Source organism: Lates calcarifer, linkage group LG21 (assembly GCF_001640805.2).
Source record: "Lates calcarifer isolate ASB-BC8 linkage group LG21, TLL_Latcal_v3, whole genome shotgun sequence".
NCBI classification, from domain to species: domain Eukaryota; kingdom Metazoa; phylum Chordata; class Actinopteri; family Centropomidae; genus Lates; species Lates calcarifer.
The window spans coordinates 19,277,010-19,295,476 of NC_066853.1; the positions used below are offsets into that span (position 1 = coordinate 19,277,010).

At 36.8% G+C, this 18,467-nt stretch overlaps 1 protein-coding gene across 4 annotated transcripts in view; it reads left to right on the forward strand.

Moving 5' to 3' along the window:
• The first annotated feature begins 676 nt into the window (after positions 1-676).
• tenm4 (teneurin transmembrane protein 4) overlaps positions 677-18,467 on the forward strand; it is a 194,556-nt gene continuing 176,765 nt past the window's right edge. For all 4 annotated transcript variants that reach the window (XM_018665540.1, XM_018665541.1, XM_018665543.1 and 1 more), the window contains exons 1-3: positions 677-911; positions 1,194-1,237; positions 7,029-7,149. The gene's annotated coding sequence lies outside the window, so the exon portion shown is untranslated. The remainder of the gene's footprint in view (positions 912-1,193; positions 1,238-7,028; positions 7,150-18,467) is intronic.

The window sequence follows — 18,467 nt, forward strand, 5'->3', positions numbered from 1 at the left end:
CCGAAGGTCTGTTCATCACATGTTTTAAATGCAGGAATAGAAAAGGAAAATAATTTAAGCTATTGTGCAGCATAATGCAAATGGAAATTATCAGCACATCACTCTACATTGTCATTTAGAAAACAACATGTGCATGGCAATGAGATTGTAACTTAATAGCCTATTCCTGAATTATCATTAAAACCCGTCACTGAATTGAATTGCCTCCAGGTAGCAGATAGTTGAATCCTTTCAGCCAGGCTTCACATTGTTTATACTGTCTGTATGCTTTCAACTTTGCAAATATGCAAATTTCTGGCTGTTGCTGATAAGTCTGTATTTGTCTGGGATATTTCTTAAGCAACAGGAAAACAAACAAACAAACAAACAAACAAATAAACAAACAAGCTGATTACAGTAAAAAGCCTGTGAAAACTATATATATATCAGATGGGATTTATGTCCAGTACAGACTTGCATGCCATATCCTTGTACAAATTAAATTAAATATTTTTAAATTTTAAATTTTTATTTATTTATTTTTTTATAATCCCAATGAAAATGATTGAACTTGTGTCCTTTTTGAATGACAATTTGCATTACATTTATGTAATAAATAATAGTCGTATAAATATTTGTACTTATGATAATGAATTTTTTTATTGCATTGGAAGGTCAAACAAATCGTTCAAGGAGTACGTCACTTCCAGTTGCCATATATGCTTCGGTGTTGGTTTCCGAGTCGCAGTTTGGGGAAAGTGTTAACAATCTTTTTCGTGGTTTAGTGGACGGGATATTTTTATTTATTTATTTATTTATTTATCCAGATGGGGAGTCTGTAGGGATTCGGGGAATACCGCCAAAACAGCAGTAAGTGTCGTAAACGACCTCCTGGGGTTTAAACAGGTCGTGTGGAGCCACGAGGAAATCAGGTGCGTAGCCTTACCTGCCTGCCATTTTAACCCGCTTGCTAATCTCCTGAAGCAACTCTAAATTTTATTTCACAATGCTCTTGTCACATTTAGAGACATTTATCTTGTACATTGCAGTGCAAGTTGCATTTTTAGCTGTTGCTTTACTCGCAAATGCTTCCATTTTTTCTTCTAACTAAAAAATGATAGTGTTGAGGAGAATCAATAAATTTGGCTTACATATTGCCTGGTAACAAAATCAACTGGCCTTTATCCTAATGTATGTGTTTTCTGTTCCTTTAGGATGTTGGACTTTGAGTATGGAGAGTAATGTTGGGATTTTCCAGGTGAGTTTCTGGCATTCAAATGCATATGCCCTATATCCTGTTTCTAATCACACAAATCACACTTTCTTTCTTATAGGATTGTGGTGTTTGAATGAGTTTGTGTCAGAATCTGCAACATATGGATGATGGAAGTAAGGTCTAAATAATATGAATTTGTTAGCTAATACCTAATATTGAGTTGATATTTAGTACACTTATCATCAGGTACTTTATAATTTAGCAATGTTAGACATAAAAGAAATAATTTGACCATGGATTTGCATTGTTCTGTGCATGATCAAATAGAAAAGGCTGAGATGCTCAGGCATTTTCCAATTGCTTATTTAAAGCACAACCATTTTAAAAATGAAATTCTGATTCCCATACCGTGCTGTAGATCCACTAACTGAAAACTCAGGAGACTAATTTATAAATCCATAATTGATGAAATGGAGTATGCTTGACTTCTTGTCTTCTACATTTATTTGGATGCTCTTGAAAGGTTTCACCTAATCGCATTAATGTCAAACAATGGATTATACATCTCTATGAGATGTCAGCGGTCATTTCAGTACCTCACAGAATTAATCAAATGTTTTTCCATTTCGTAACTTTTGGGAGATCTCAAATGTATCTCGCTACACAAGGAACAAAAGTTAATCAAATAAAGTGGGATTGAGCATATCAATCATCTGGTCTCTTCAAGGGACCATGTTGACTGCCAGAGCACGTGTCATCATTCATTTTCAGCCAATTCACTTGATAAATAAACAGCCTGGCAGAGTGTTTGGCACCTAATTTGCATTTACATAAATCTAATTTCAGGAGAAATATTCAAAGCTCACCTTTACCCCAAGACAGCCTTCAGTCCTTATGTTGTGACTAGAACAACCATCTCCACTGAGTGCTTAGTGGAGGGGACTAAAGGGGGTTGGCAGGCTTTGTTTGACTGCACCCATACATATGTACAGTGTAAAGTTAATTGCTTATCACCAAGGAATGCAAGAAACTATAATGACAGGATCAGAGACATATTTCTAATTTTACTCACAGTGACTTGCAAGATTTCCTCAGACAAGCGTTAATTTTCATGTCGTTTTTATGACAATGCTATGATGTTGTATATTCGTCAAATATACAACATCATAGCTACAAATTACTGTGACACATACTCTCATTTGTCATTTATAAGTAACACCTTGCTAAAACTAATGCATTTTAATACAACCTGAAGTAAATCTACCCTTCATGAAGATTATAATGTTCAGTTTTTTTATTAAAATTTTCGAGAGATGTTAATGCAACTTTATGATAATGTCGGAGGAGCTAATTTGTGGTTCTGTTAAAGTCTATTGCACAATACTGAGATTTGTTTCTGTCATTTAGCAGTCAGTACAATGCAATACAACTCAAAAACTGCAGCCTCCAAAATGAGACCCAAGTTGAATCAACACTTATGTAAAACATTTTCAACTCAACTGAACATTATGACCTTCATGAAGGGGAGATTTATTACAGGACTGGATTAGGTCTTGCTAGGTGTACCTAATAAACTGCCATTTTTCTACATACAAGTGGAATTACTAAGGAACCTTTGTTTCCCCCGAATAACTGCAAATTTCCAATAAGTACAGATTTGATTGACGCTTAATATACCTTACTGGATAATGAAAGATTACGTTCTCTGTTCTAAATTACCCTACTATGTGTAGCTGTTGTCGTTTTACTGTAGTATAACATCTGACACTGATATTGCCAATAATTTGTAGACAGCTGTAATCTGTGAGTAACATGTTTCTAACTTTCAGTGAAGAGGAGAAAATGTAAAACAATAGAAAGCGGTCAAGAGAGTGTCAGACCTGATGTGGAGTGGGAGCTAAAGTGTGTTCTGTTAACAAAAATGAGACCACTCATGAAAGCAAACGCAGGGCTGCAGTAGGTGGTAAAAATGACACCCACTGTATTTTTGCTGTGTGCAATATGGACACCAGCTGCCTCAGAAATATTATACAAAATACATGTAGGTGGGGTGGGTGAGGGGGGGATAAAACCATAGATCTGAATTTCAGGCCGAGGCAATCAAAGGAAGACAGCAGAAAAGCCTGTAATCAGATAGATCCTCTTTTTGTTCAAACACTACTGATGAAGAAAAAAAAAAGACACTGAGCTTAGCATTTTGTTTTGAAATGGTTGTACACCATTCTAGCTGTTGCAATAACAGCTCATTATTAACACCTACCTCATACAAAAGAAGCTTTGAAATGCTTCTTCAACGTACAGTGTATCCAGAGGCTTTTTAACAAGTTAGCTGTCAACCAATCAAAAGCTGTGCCACTGGGCAATCGCACATGCTGTCGTCAAGATAACACATTTCAGCATTCATGTTTAAATCTATTTCTTTCTCTGAAGAACTGTCCATTAATTCTGACTTAACTCAACATGCTTATATCAGTGTGTTGAATATTTACAAGTTATAATAACAACCACAGGGCATAGAAAACTAAACATGATATAATGTTTTTTTTTTTTTCTTTTCCTGAGATGACTGATGTGGTAGTCATATAATTTTTCCAGCCTTAATTGCCACTGTAAGATCTTTTTGTGACAAGGTTTTCATCATATATGTCTTCAATTCCTGCATTAACACTACTGGGGCTCCATATTCATCTTAAATTTCTTATATTACATGGCTGATTGACCATGACATTTCCTCTGGTTTTTAGATTATTTTTCCATGAGATGAATCTGACATTTTGTCACACTGTCCAATAAGCTTCCACATAGGTTTTCAGTTCGTCCGATGCAGCTTTGCATTACTGCTTCTGATAAAAGAAAAGTCCTCAATCTCAAAGTCACCTCAGAGCTATAATATGGTCAGTTTTGTAGATTGCATGCAAGCCTGTGTTTTCAGATTGGCTGGCTTTATTTTTAGTGCTTGTTTTGAGGTAGTGAGTGGCTGTAAGGCACAAACTGGTTGCAGACTTGACTGAGACTCAAATTGTCATTTCGAAAGTGACAAGGTGCTGATTTGCCCGCCTGGCACTGAGCGATTGGACATCACTGTTGACAAATGGGCAGTGGAACAAAACTGGCAGGATGCTAGGGAAGACAAAATGCCTTCAGCCATAGTGTTTTTTCCCCCTATCTGTTATCACAGCTGGACAACAGCTAGTTAAAATTCCTGAATTTACTGATAGTATAATCTGGCAGCCGTTTCTGTGTCAAGCACACCTCTAGCAAATATTTATCTACTGTACTGTTATTGGATTTTCAGTCTACAGTCATTGTCAGTTGTTTGTATGGTGTGAATGGAAAATATGCACCATATGGACTTTTTCAAAATTAAAAATCTACAGGCTGTAGTCATGGCTTTGACTTTACAAGCCTACATTTACTCTGTTTTGTTTTAAGTATGTTAATTTGCAGGTGAGTAATGAAGCAGGGATAAAAAAGAAAACAACTTATTAGTTTATATGAAAACTTATTAGGCTCAAAACACACAAAGCAGCTACAGCAGGTTCAGAGGTTTTTGCAAGAGGATAATATAAAAGTGGAGAATATAAAATTGTCCTAAAGACTGGATAAAGTTTTTTTTTAAATAGACTTATGGGACATCTTATGGGTAATCAGGGTGAAAAACTCAGCAAAAGCCTGACTAAAACTTTACCTTATCTGTAACTAAAAAAATATGTATCAAATAAACTCAACATTTACCAACAAAAAGTAAAATAGGTATCATGGTTAAGTTGTATTGTTTCAGAAGCATAGAAATTAGAAGTTGATGTTGTGATTTTTGAGAATTCACTGCATCTGGAATATAGGACTATAGTACCCAGTAATCCAGTAATCCAACCTAACAAGATGAAATGCTGTCAGTGTGTGTGTGTGTGTGTGTGTGTGTGTGTGTGTGTGTGTGTGTGTGTGTGTGTGTGTGTGTGTGTGTACACAATTTGTGTATATATAGTGTGTGTGCATGCGCAGAGGAAAACATATGGATGCAGTGTGGTGGGTAGCGAAGCTAGATGTCAGACTGTATGCAGGAAAGGAGGCCTGAGTGGGTCAGTGGATGTCATTACAAGACAGCGGTTGTAAAGGGATTAGAGAGGGAGAGAGATGCAGACTGCTGTCGTTTCTGCAGTATTGCTGCAAAGCAAACTGAGGAGTGCAGTGCATTGTGCATTAATTGCCCCTTCACTTCATTCCCCTTGTCATTACACCGTTATCTATGCTAAAAGCCTACCAAAAATAAAAAATAAAATAAAAAATAAGAACATTTTGAAATATAATTAAAAAAAAATTATTTTATTTTATTTAACTAAAAATAAAGATGCACAGTATTTACCATCTTTTTAGTTTTTCACACTTGTAGGTTAAACACTGTATTTATGGCTATTTTTTTATTTATTTTAGTATTGTGTGAGGTATATGGTTTATTGTTATTATGTTACAATACTGGTTGCCTTGAATAATCTTACTTCTAACCATAGCAAAAATGGAAACTACACTGATAAACTCAAGATTTTAAGGGAAAAAAGAAGACAAATAAAATATGTGAAAAGGCTAACTCTGAGACCACAGCAATACCTAATCTGTACCTCCCTGTGTATTAAAAGGGATATTTTAAAAAAGTAAAAATGCAGGTATCATTCCAATAAGTGTGTTTCCAACCAGTGACATTCACTAAGGTTGAATCAGGATGATAGCCTACCAGACATGACTTTGGCTGACTGTGGTTTCTGTCACATCATTCTGTTGAGAGCTAATGCATTATTCAACCCAAGCATTGCTTGAGAATCAGAATAAGAATAGAACACCCATTCACATCCATTCGTCAAAGGTCTGATCAGATCCTGATTGCTGCCCTGAATTTTCAAAAACAATTCTGCCAACAGAACGTGAGTAGGTATCCCTCATTGGATATAGCTTGAAGATTCCTCTTGCAGTGGTAATGTCTCAATGCCTGTCTCTGCTGCTGCAAAAAGGCAATCTAATGAAAATGGAAAGGGGAAAACACCTTCAATTTCAGCTACCTCTGAGTCAACACCAGTCTCTGCTATTGCTACAGATAAGCCTTCACTTATGATTGAATTAAAAATGAAATTGCAGTTTGAACATGTGCAAAATATAACAAGCAGAAAGTGTGTGTTTTCGGTGACATGCTATCAATTAATGTCAGTGGTAAAAACATTTTTTAGATTATCACATAGATTAGATGAAATTCAGTTTTTTCTTTATATTCAAAATTGTTACAGATTTTTTTGATTAATTGTTGAAATGATTGATTGCTAAATGCAGATAATTTCATGGTGGAACAAATTACAGACTTTAAATTTACTGAATTTAATCAGAATTATCAGCAGATGTTAGATATCAGAGGTTTTCATTTAATAATGAAATACATTTCGGTCCCATTACTGGCTGTCATACTGATTGCAGGCAGCTAGGCCCCCTGCCTTAAATCTGAGGACATTAGGTGCTCCTGACCTGCAGAGGCTCACCTTAAACTTGTGAGCATGTGGTGGCAGGACAGCTCACACCTCCCATTAGGTGAGAGGCGAGGAACCAATTACCTAGAGATGTGTCTCAGGGCCAAAAATATTATTGTCAGCTTGTCACTATGTTAGAAATGGGGGGAAAAAAGACTGTGGTGACACAAGGTAACATGTCAGATTGTGTTATCTTTTAATTTCCTCCACAGATGTGATAGAACTCACAATAGGACCCATAAGCACAGTATAGCGGCTACTATACTGCAGCATCACTTCATACTACCAACCTGTCGATCAATGATTGTTTGTTACTTCCTGTTCAGGACCGTCACTTCTCTGGAGAGTGAGCCTCATTTAGATGGGATGCAGCTTCTTGATGCAGCTTCTTTTTCAAGAGAACTACAGTGCGGTGAATTCTTGCCAACAAGGTGGAATTGAACCAAGGTATTTCTCTCTCTTTACACCACATTATCATAGTTCTTCGCAGCACGTAATGGTAATTACAGTAATTTCTTTTGTTAAACTTGCATTGGATATTGTTTTTGTTTCTTTTTTTGCTACCTGGAGGCAATGGAAACAAGCTGTAAACACAACACAAAGGTGTTATTATCTTTTAAGTTGATAGAATGAAGTTGAACCATTTCTTACACACCTAACAAATGCAGAGCAATGATTGGTATTGTTGTGGAATTTCTGCCACATGGTGAATGTGTCTAATATTTTAGCTCTGTTTTTGATATCCACTAAATCATGACAAGACATATGGCTCTTAAGTTGCTAAATGCCCCTCTGTGTGCTTTGTCTGTTTGCCATTCAGTGCTAAGCAGGTAAGTGAATACAGTTGGTTTCAGAGCTGTCAAAGATGCTGCAGAATCAGGTGATCATTCTCTGTGGGTTCATCACTGTGAGTGACGCCTTTCACATACAAGCAGTCATGAGATCCACCCATGAAAATATGAATAACTGACCAGACATTAACACTGTGAAATCACATTGAAGTGTTTTCATAGATGTCACTATAGAATCTAATAGCAGAAAATGTATCATATTATTAAAAACACAAATTATAAGTGTCAGGTTGAATCAAATAACGAGGAATTCTGTCTAGTCTATTTTGAGCTGATGCTCAGCTACCATTCAGGAAGGAAATCCATGCCAGAAGAGACTGAGATACCAATTTCTTTGCTGACAGTAGCTTCAATAGACTATAATGCAATACAGACACAAGACGTGATATAGTTTGAGTAAGGGATATGGGTCTTACTTTTTCACCGCTGGAAAAATGTGATCTCTCGCTCTCACAATCACTGTCGCTGTCACTATCACTATCACTCTCCCCACCTACACATAACACCCACAGCTGAAACCAACAGGTCCACAGGAGTTCGTCAATAGTCTGGGGAATAAAATCACTAACTGAAGGAGATAAGACAGTTTTAGGAAAGGTGGACCTGCAGTACCAAGAAAAAAAGTAAATTACAACAGTTCATAACAAACTGAAATGCACTGAACATCACAGATTGGTGACTTGTAACAGTGTAAGAGTATCTGAACATGGAATTATTTTTACACAAGGACAGCAAAAGAAAACAGGTCAGCAAGACATGGTTGTCCATTTGATAAATCAGATGCCATGGAGTCTATTAATTCAGAGTCCTGTTGAGTCTGACTTACACTCAGTGATTTATTTTGTTCTATTTTATAAAATGGACTTATCTGCAAAAATATGATTATAGCAGCCATGGCTATCAAAAAGCAGAGCGCGTCTCATGTCAGTAACAGGCTTATGCTGTATAGCAAGTAAAAGCTATAAAGTCAAGAGTCTGTGTGGCCTTGGTAAATGCCAAAAATGCTTGCTTCTCCCGCAGCCCCCCTTTTATTACTGTCAGTGTATTTAAAATGTCCCCTGCAGTATGGGACAGAGATGACTTCACAGCTGTGTAACAGTGTGTACAATCAGTGTAAGTAGTGATGATCTGCTCAGGTAACCATTTCATTTTCACAGGACATAAACTGATAGCAACAGCTGAGACTGACAGCAGGATTTATATCCTGACACTGATATGTACATCATTCTGTATCAGCTTTCCTTGAAATGGAACAGATGGATATGTGTCTGCAGCTGTGTAAAATCCACAATAGGAACACTTGTATTCTTGGAGAAAGGACAGTACTCTTTTTCAAAGGCAGTATATAATTTATAGTTCACATGTTCACACTTATGACACATGAGATAAAGCAAAAAGATAGGGGTCCAATGGACAGATGAGACGTTGAAATGTAGAAATGAAAATGCTGGGTCCATTTGTCATGTCACCAATGGAGAGGACAGCCAATCAGTCAGTAATGACCCTCTCCCTTGTCTAAATAATTGTGTCATTACAATGATGAAACTAATGTAACGTCAGAAAGTATTTAGTCTCTTGTCTCGTATTGTTACTGTGTGTCTGTTGTAATAATAATGGACTGTGCTTGACTGTGCTGCGACAACTTGTCCTGATAGGTAGCATCAGATGTTGCAGTGAGTGTATGGGCCTTTTGTGCCTTTATTCTTGTGCTTTTTCTACATTCCCTCTCATGAGAAATGAGTAATGTCTTAACTGCATTCAGAGGAATCTTGGAAGAAGCTTAAGTTTATTTTATCATTAAACATATGTGATTCAAATATAATAAGAAGGATTTCTCTTGTTGAACAAAATGTATCCATGTAATAAGTCTTTTTGATACTTTTTGAAAACCCACTGCTGTAAAGAAAACTGTATTGGACAGTGCATAGAGCTAACAACTAAAGATTCAGAGAGAACACTACCAACATTTTATAATGAGAAGCAGCAGAGTTTATTGGATGCATTGTTAATTCTGGAAAAAAAAGCCAGCACTGATTAGCACTGGGAAACTTGCAGTACAGTTGACATAAGATAAGGATTATCAGTTGTTTTTACATTTCTGCTGATACCAAGGTACCATAATCACTTTCACAATAGTGTACATGTCTTGTAATACTTGGCAGAATACTTGAGAGCAAGAGTGCACACCTGGGTCTCATATCTCTCTATTTAACCAATGTTGCTCTATCAGCTCCTGCACTTGGTTAATGATAATGTATTAGGCTTGTTTTTGAGCTCTGTGTGATATCAGTAAAACATTACTCTTCCTTAAACCATTGTAAGTGCATAAATAATTAAGAAAAGGAATATGCAGATATTTTGAGCTGGAGTAACTGAGGCAGCACAATGTGCCATCTTTTTTTCTTGTGTTTGCTCGTACCACTCATCACTAAGCCACTCAACATGATTAATATTAACCATAGAGATGGAGAAACTGCACTTATTCAAGTAGTCATCTGCATTTGATAAAAGTGCTGTACCGCATTAAGCAGTATCTCCTGCTTTTAAAACAGGTTCTTTTGCAGAGGAGAGCACTTCTTTCTACTGGCTATATTAAACGAACAGACTTTTGGTGGTTATGCTAAATAATGAGGGCTTTGAGGCAGGTATATTTTATCATGCACTGGAAGACATCTAGACGTTAGACAAACTGTCTTTCTATCAGTCTTAGTCAGTGTCCTGTCACAGTGCATTTTTAGTTTTACCAAACTGTCTGTTGGGGTTTGGCTGGCTGTGCTGACATGGTCTTTGTTCTGTGGACCGCTATATCAAAAAGAGCAGGGGGTAGAGTAATACAGCTCCCTGAGAGGTGAGCCTTTTAACCTTAGCACAATAAAGTCAGGCATCACAATTCAAAGGGCCGCTCTACAGTCTGTACACAGTAATCTGTTCAGTCATGCGTCACTGTCACCAACATTCTCTGTGCCATCACATTTCTGTCTTGTCGTAAAGACTTCAATCACAGCGTGTCTCCCCTCAAGGAATAGCACTTTCTTGAACCAAAGTGGAGGCCAGGGCAGTTTCACATTCCAGCCAACAGCTCATCCATCAGATTGAGCAATAATGGCACCTTCTGTGTCCTTATTAAGAACAGTTTTCATAAGACACAGAGGTCTTCGTAAACAACAACAGTGTATACAAAGATTCAGGGCAACATGACATGTTCCATGTTTTTAAAATCTATACATCAAAGAAAGGGTATTGATTTTTTTTATGTGCAGCTACTGCTGAATTCATATTTAGCAGTTATAATTTGGGAATGTTAAATTAAGCAGTGACATAGTTGCATACAAGTTCAGTGTAAGTAAAATAACTTGGGCCCTTGAATCATCGCTACACTGTGGTTCAGCTTTATTATAAGAGGTTCTGCTCGACAGCATCAATGCATTATCATTCAGCTCTCGTGTCAGAGCAGTGCGCTACAGATGAATGGCTTTACATACGCCAAAAGGTCATCTCCTCTGAGAAAGGATAGGACAGCACAAGCCAAAACTGCACTTTCAGAAAAGGACAAATACAGTTATTTGCATAGTCTTACTAAACTTAACAAATATAGGAAGAAATCTTTGTCGACCCAAAGTTGTCAAAATGAGGAATGTGTGCAGTATTAATCCAGAGAAGAGTGGAGTTATGGGTTTTTATCACATCAGCACAATCCTGTCCAGGCCTGGCCTCATTATTTAGAGTGCAAAATGAAGATGATGCTCTCACTTCACTGCTCAATTCAGGACACATAAAACTGAAATGATGTCTTCAAAGAACAAGAGGAGGAGAGACTAAATAGTGACAATGAGAACTGTGTCACAAGAAGAAGAGAAGCATTTGTTTCTTAGTCACGCCACACATTTTCTTCCAGACTGTGCATCAGTGGGGTAACCTCTAAACAGAGAGTGATAAATCTCAGACCTAACATGTGACTCATTGGCGTAGTAACTCCACCATTAGATCACAGCATGAGATAGGTCTGGCCACACTCTTGTTAGAAGTGATTTCTCCCAAGGGTGTTGCAGCCTTGCATTATGCTAAATAGTCAAACCAGTCGTTGCACCTCATGTATGGTCATTCCCGCTGTTGTCACCGAAGTCATTTCAAAGTGAATGGTATGAAACCATTACAATATAGTCATATAAACTTAATTTACCTGCTGAACTTAAGAAATCATAGAGAAAAGCTACTGTGGCTTGAAATAAGTTATTTTACTAAATGAGGATTCATTCTATCTTGGTGCGTTCATGCCTCCCAATTTTTTGAGCCTGTTGTCCTGAGCCATTATATCCCCTTAGTCTTTCATTTGGAAGAGTGGTCAGATTAAAGACTAGAGGTCACCCCCGGGACAAAATTCCTTTACCTTAAATGCCATTTTAAGAAGATTTTAAAGCCATAAAAGGTATTTTTGTTTGTCTGTGACTATAACCTGATGTAAGTCTACCTGTGTTCTCAGCAGCAGTTGTGTAAGGATATTGTCATCAGTCTACAGAGCCTCTCCTTTTGGAAACAGTACATTGATGAAGCTTGCTTTCACACCCGGATAAATTAGCATTTGTATAAAATATACTCTGTAGCCCAAAATTTAAATATGTGATTTTCCCATTTATTACAATAACATTAAGTGATCGATTAAATTACAAACCTGATAATTAATCCACATAAATAATAGAGGTGTTCCCCCAGTACATTTCCTCATCCACTCCTGATAATCATGCATAGTCACAACTTGAAGGCCCAGTTCCCCCCCCGCCCACAGCAGTTAAGGCACTTTTCATTTTCCTCTGGGATTAAGTGGTTGGCAGCTTTATTTACATTAAATATTCTGGCCCACTGCACCAAAGCCTCCATAACACACACATTTTCCTTCTTTACATGCTTTTGGTCTTTACTGGGTAAACAAGAAAGACTTTGACTTCCCCTGTGGCCTTTATGAGCAGATGAAAAAATGAAGTTAATTAAAATAAGTAATCAGTACTTTCTGCTTAGAAAATGACTTATTGTTTGCTTGTTTACATGCTTCAGGGAGTTCTTTCTACAAAAGGATAGAGTTCTTTATCTACAGAGAAATAAGAGCTAAACTGAAAGGACGGGGGTAAAGCTCTTGTATATAAGGCCTTTTTTTTGTTCTCACTGTGTCCGTTAAATCAGAGTATTGTGATTTAATCTAGCACAGTTGACTTAAAATTATCACCTTTCATCATTTGTTCTGAGTCAGTTTATTTAAACTGGCAGTTGATCTATATTACAACATTAATTGTAATACAGTCCATTAGTTGTTTTATATGTGCAGTCATCAAAGTCCTATCCATAAAACACGAAATCACTGTGGTTCAAGGATAGTATGAAAGTTTGAAAGAAAGACTGCAGATGATCGTAGTTGTTTCTTTAGACAAAATTTGATTAAAGAGATTCCCTGTGCTCTGTTAATATCCTCTTTGACTGATAGCTTGCACAGCAGACAGCAGCTTAGTAAGGCAAAGCCTCTTATTTTCTTGTGAATTGCTTGCTCTAGAACTGATAACCTGCATTAAAATTCATTAGACTTCTAACAACGTGAACATTTGCATAAATTAGTTGTTTTCCTTTCATTTATGTTTGACCAGCGATGCCTGTTGGAATGCCAAAGCAAACTGCCAAAAACATTTGCATTTAAGGATGCATCACATAAGATATGTTCCATAAGCTAACTGTTCTTAGGTATAAAGACAGAAAAGCTCTACAAAAGGGCCATGATATGCAAGGCAAATTGCAGATACATTAAAGGTAAGGTAAGAAATGGGAACATGTGTGCATTTGTGTGTTAGTGCATGTGTGTGGGGTGGTGGTGACATGTTTTTGAAGATGTTAGTCTATTACAAGCTTGCTAACAGTTTTGTTAGTTTTACACTGAAGCAGACAAGCGGCTCAGTGGAACTGAAAAAGCAACAATTTCTTAATTCCAGTGAATCAACCATAAAGTAAAGCACTGTCCCACCTGCATACATTGCCTGTGTGGGTGTGGTGTTGATGGACACTGTTTTGTCCACAACTGGATGCACAGGAGAACTGAATGAGCTACACAGAGTAGGAGAAATAGTGGATGATGAGTTGTGCAACAATTCTGAAAAACAAAACAAAGTAACACCTCCTTTTATTCCTTGCTTACTATTTATGTGTTTGAATTTGAAATCAGCAGCTGTGTTGTGATAAATTGTGATAAATTGATAATATGCTTGGTATCATTTCCTGTCGGTGTGAAACTATGACTTTTACCAGCAGAGTCAGGACTCTTGACACAGCTGGTTAAAATTTCACACTGATCTTTGACTCAGCTCTGCGCCCTTGGATGTAAAAACTTGATATGCATGGATTCGGCTTAAAAGGTTGCTGTGACCTTGTCCACCCTCAGATCTGCTTCATCCTATTATACTGACGTTCATATTTATCTTGTGCTGATATTAAGATTAGATAAGATATTAATCCTCTAATAATCATAATGTATCCCTCCATATGTTCTACTGGCTCCAAATTAAAAGCTGAATCATAGCACACACTCTTCTGAGTGGTACATTCATGTACAAAACAGAAATGCAAATGTCTTGTCATGCCTATCATCAATATCCTGAGTGGTCAATCCACTTTTTTTTTTTATTATTCCACTAAAGGCCTTTTTTTTTATCATAAACTTTATTTTTATATTCATCAGGCATAAGTGAAGGGAAAGGTGAAAGAGGCAGCACTGTCATGCATTTATGGAACAACTAAATATAGAAATCCTACACGTAATAATGGAGGAATGCACCAGTCTATACTTAATGTTCAGTTCTGCTCACCACAGGTACCAATAATGATTCTTCCACTTTAGAAAGGTCTCATTTGATGTTGAATTTTTCATTTTTGCAAAATGCTTCCTCTGACAAATGAATTTCAAGACGTTTAATTTATAAAGCCCTAGCTAAAAATTAATAAATAATAAATTGTATTCAGGCAACATTCTTGAAACTGCAGGCATCTGTAAATTTAGTGACCTGTGTCTAATGAAGATCTTATCATCAGTTATGGCTCCTCTTGTCTTTAGAAATATAGGTGATATAAACATATTGCTTGTTTAACTGGATAGATGACAATGGATAAAAACAGGAAATGGGTACAGGAAAAAAGGAGGATGACATGAACTAAAGGTCCCTGGCTTCATTCATGTATATTAGGGAGCAGTGAAATTATGTCCTTTACCTCACACGACTGACAGATTACTGACACAGACTGCATTCTAGTGGAAAGAAGCCAGTATAAAAATAGCTTGTGACATCTTATGGTATATTAGGTTCTGTAATGCTGATTCTTTTCTTTACTCCCACATTTAATCATGTCTGTTACATCTGTTAATGAAACACTAGTCACATTATAGTCAATTTTCTTCATTTTCAGTTCTATTATATAGAATAACCTGCAGCATAAAGATAGCCCTTATACAACACTGGTGTTATTATAGTGCCACAGCTTGTTTACTAAAAGTGCATCATATGATTGACACGGTTTAATCCATGCATGCTTAACCATCTCAAACACGCCCACTTCTGCTGGCAGCAGCTTCTAAGCAAAGCTTGAAAATGCATATGTAATAAAAATAGTTTTGGACATCATCATTTCTGTGAACAATGAGCGTGAACATCTTGTCTTCCTCTGTGCTTTTTGTTTATGTATCAGTTCCCACAGAGAAAACTCACCAAATAAATTCAATTTCATTATCTTATTAATAAAGTCATGTTTTCACTCTTACCCTACAGTACATCTGGACCACAATTGAAGAGAGTGCTTCTCATTACTTTTGTTAATGGCACTGCAGCGCTAATTGAAACAAGTAGAACTGCTATTCGCTTTGGGCGGGGCTGTTAATGTTATTTCAGGGGAGCAGAGTGAAGGGCGCACAATCTTTGTGATTAGCTTTCATTATTCTAAAAGCTGAACTAGTGTGTTCCAAAGCTTACGTAAATGCTATTTTAAACTACTTACTCAAAGTCTTTTTTTTTTTTTTTTTTTTTTTGTAATATAAATTGAATGTTGGCAAACCACTTTGTAATTTAGTATTCTGTTAATTCTTCATTCTTTATTTATGAAACACTCTGGCTCCTGCAAATATTTATTTGCATTTATCATTAGCTTTTTACAGATTCAACTGATGGATTTGTTTTTAGAGTTTATTACAATTGCAGCAACAGTAGAATATGAGAGGTATGACAGATATTTATCTGACTGTTCTTCTTTATATACCTACATTTTAATTCACTTGTGTGCTGGGGCTTTCTTGGTGTACTTGGACGTGGAATGAAAACAAAAACAGTGAAGTTTAACTTAACAGTCTCTGCATTTTTCACAGACTATATTATTTGGTTTGCAGGTGTAGCATTTTTCAAAGGGGGCATCCACTTCTTGCCACGTGTCATGTAGTCAAGATTTCCTCTGAGCTTTTTCATTGGCTACGGTTAGACGCAGTATGCAGTGTAAATTCATTGCAACAACATCTTGAGGTCGTTTGAGCAGCTGCTTATGTAAAGCACAGAGGACCCTGCTGATGCAATAAGTATTTACTGAAGCACAGAACCACTAACCAAATTTCCTCTCTGCTGGAAATGCAATATGTAACAGTTGTCATTTCCAATTACTCAGACTGAGTAGGTGGCAGGTGATTGACCCTGTAAACATATTTTGAGCCTGAAGACGTGCGAAACCAGCCAAAAACAATGATAATGGACAGCCTGTAGTGGTCTGCCTGTCTCAGATGCTTCTGCTGCATTGTAATGATCTATGCTTGTGTTGCACATAGTTGTTGCTTGTTCTCACCTGATTCTACTGGAATAGGAAAAACATAGGCAGTCTTATGTAAGTAATATGAGCAGTAATATGAGCATTTAGAGTAATAATATTAGTAAGTGTGAAAATGTTTGTGCAAGCAGACCCTATTAACATATGAGAAGGATGAATCAGGGTACCAAAAACAGATAATGTCTTTGGCAATGATAAACAGAGTACGTCTGTTCTGGCAGTGAATCACTAGGTTTTGTTTTGCTTTAGAAATTATAAAATATTGTTTGTTTTTGAAGAGTGCATGCAGATCTAACCATCTGAAAAAAAAGGAGTCGTCGGCTTCAAGGAGTTAAATTAGATTTTAATAAAAAAGATGATTTGATATCAAAAAATTCCCCACCACCACCACCACAAGAAGGAAAAACACAAAGCTAGGAATTAATGGATGTAATTTATAGATGTAATCTGTTGTTAAATGTGATATTTTTTTTAATCAGTAAAGGGAACTGGAAACGTCAGATGTGTGGTTGGTAAAATGTTTGAGCATCAGCAGCACAGTTGTTTCTTAGTTCAGTGAAAGCTGTTCATGTTATGTACAATTCCTCAGATTATAGTTATAGTGTACTGGATTTTTAAGGGCAACTTTATAGCAGGCTCTGTCCAATTATGTTTGTCTCTTTGTCTCCTTGGTTCCTCCTTTTGTTTCTCCACCACTGTTAGTGAGGTTGTAGGTGACTATACATTGCACATGCTAGACAATACTTGGGATGGTGGCGAGTGCAATTTAGTATTCTTTTTTTTTTTCTTATTCTCGTAATGAAACATTACATTTAAAATGATATGGAAAAGAATATGATACTGTATTTTCACTCATTATGTGATAAAATACATGTGCAGGTGCTGCTGGAATCTCTGCTCTCCTGCATCAAATAATGCACAAGTTTTATTTTGACCTGATCCCTGCATTTATCACTTAAAGTGCTTTGGCAGCAGTGACGGGTTGTGTCTGTGTGGATACAAGTAAACAAGTGCCTCTCAGATACTACAAACTGTGAAGTTTCCTGATGGCTATCAGGAAACTTGGTGCCCTAATTGATTTGGATCAATTGCAGCTGACTCCTAGTTGTCATCGAGAAGAAAAGATCAATGTTCTAACTCATGCCAAGCGAGTTTAACAGGCTGCAAGTTTTAAAAAAATGTAGGCCACCCAAACGGATTAGACAAAAAAAGCTGCTTCTTTTTTTTTTTTTTTTTTAACTTCTGTGATGGTATAAATAGCTGATTTGTTTCCATTTCGCTTGTTAAGTCACATATTAATTTTAAGTGAAAAGAACCAAATGTTCTTCAGAAAGAAACAGTGCTGGCAGATATTCGTAACTTAATTAGCAACGCTCGTTAGAGTGACAGCTTAAGAGGTCACAAATCTCTTGAAACTGCGTGAGCTCCAACAGCAAATGGAAATCAGCAGTTGTCAAGAGTAGAACCTTGAAAGATATGGCCTTAGGTTTAAATTAGTTGAGGATAATGCAATACAAAACATCAAATAGCATCTATTATAGGCCATGCAGATGGATATCAGAACACTGAAGCCAAGGGTGCTGAAAACAACCTTGAATGGAAAATGTTGTAATGGATCACTCTCTGTGTAAGCAGTCATCTGTGGATGAACATTAAAAGGACAAAACTGTGCCATTTAGTGCTGTACCATGCCAGAAATGACTAACCCACAACACATTACTGATCCTTACTGCTGGGATCATAGCAGAGGCAGGGTCAAATTGTTGGCATTTAATATTTTTGCAACATGATACCATTTGGACAAGAACATAGCATCACATTAGTTCAAGCAGGGCACATAAGTCAAAACAAACCCTATTCACATTCAGCCTTCCCAGCAAGGTGATCCATTTCAGACATATTTTCTCACATTTGATATAAGCTATGATTAGCTGAGGTAAGCAGGGCTATTTCTGCTTACTTCCAGACATTGTGCTAAGATAGGCCAAACACTCCTATGTACATATTTAAGATGTAGGGGAAATACATTTCCCAAAATGTTTGAATGTTCTTTTAGTAATGTAGTGTGTCTAATTAGATACATAG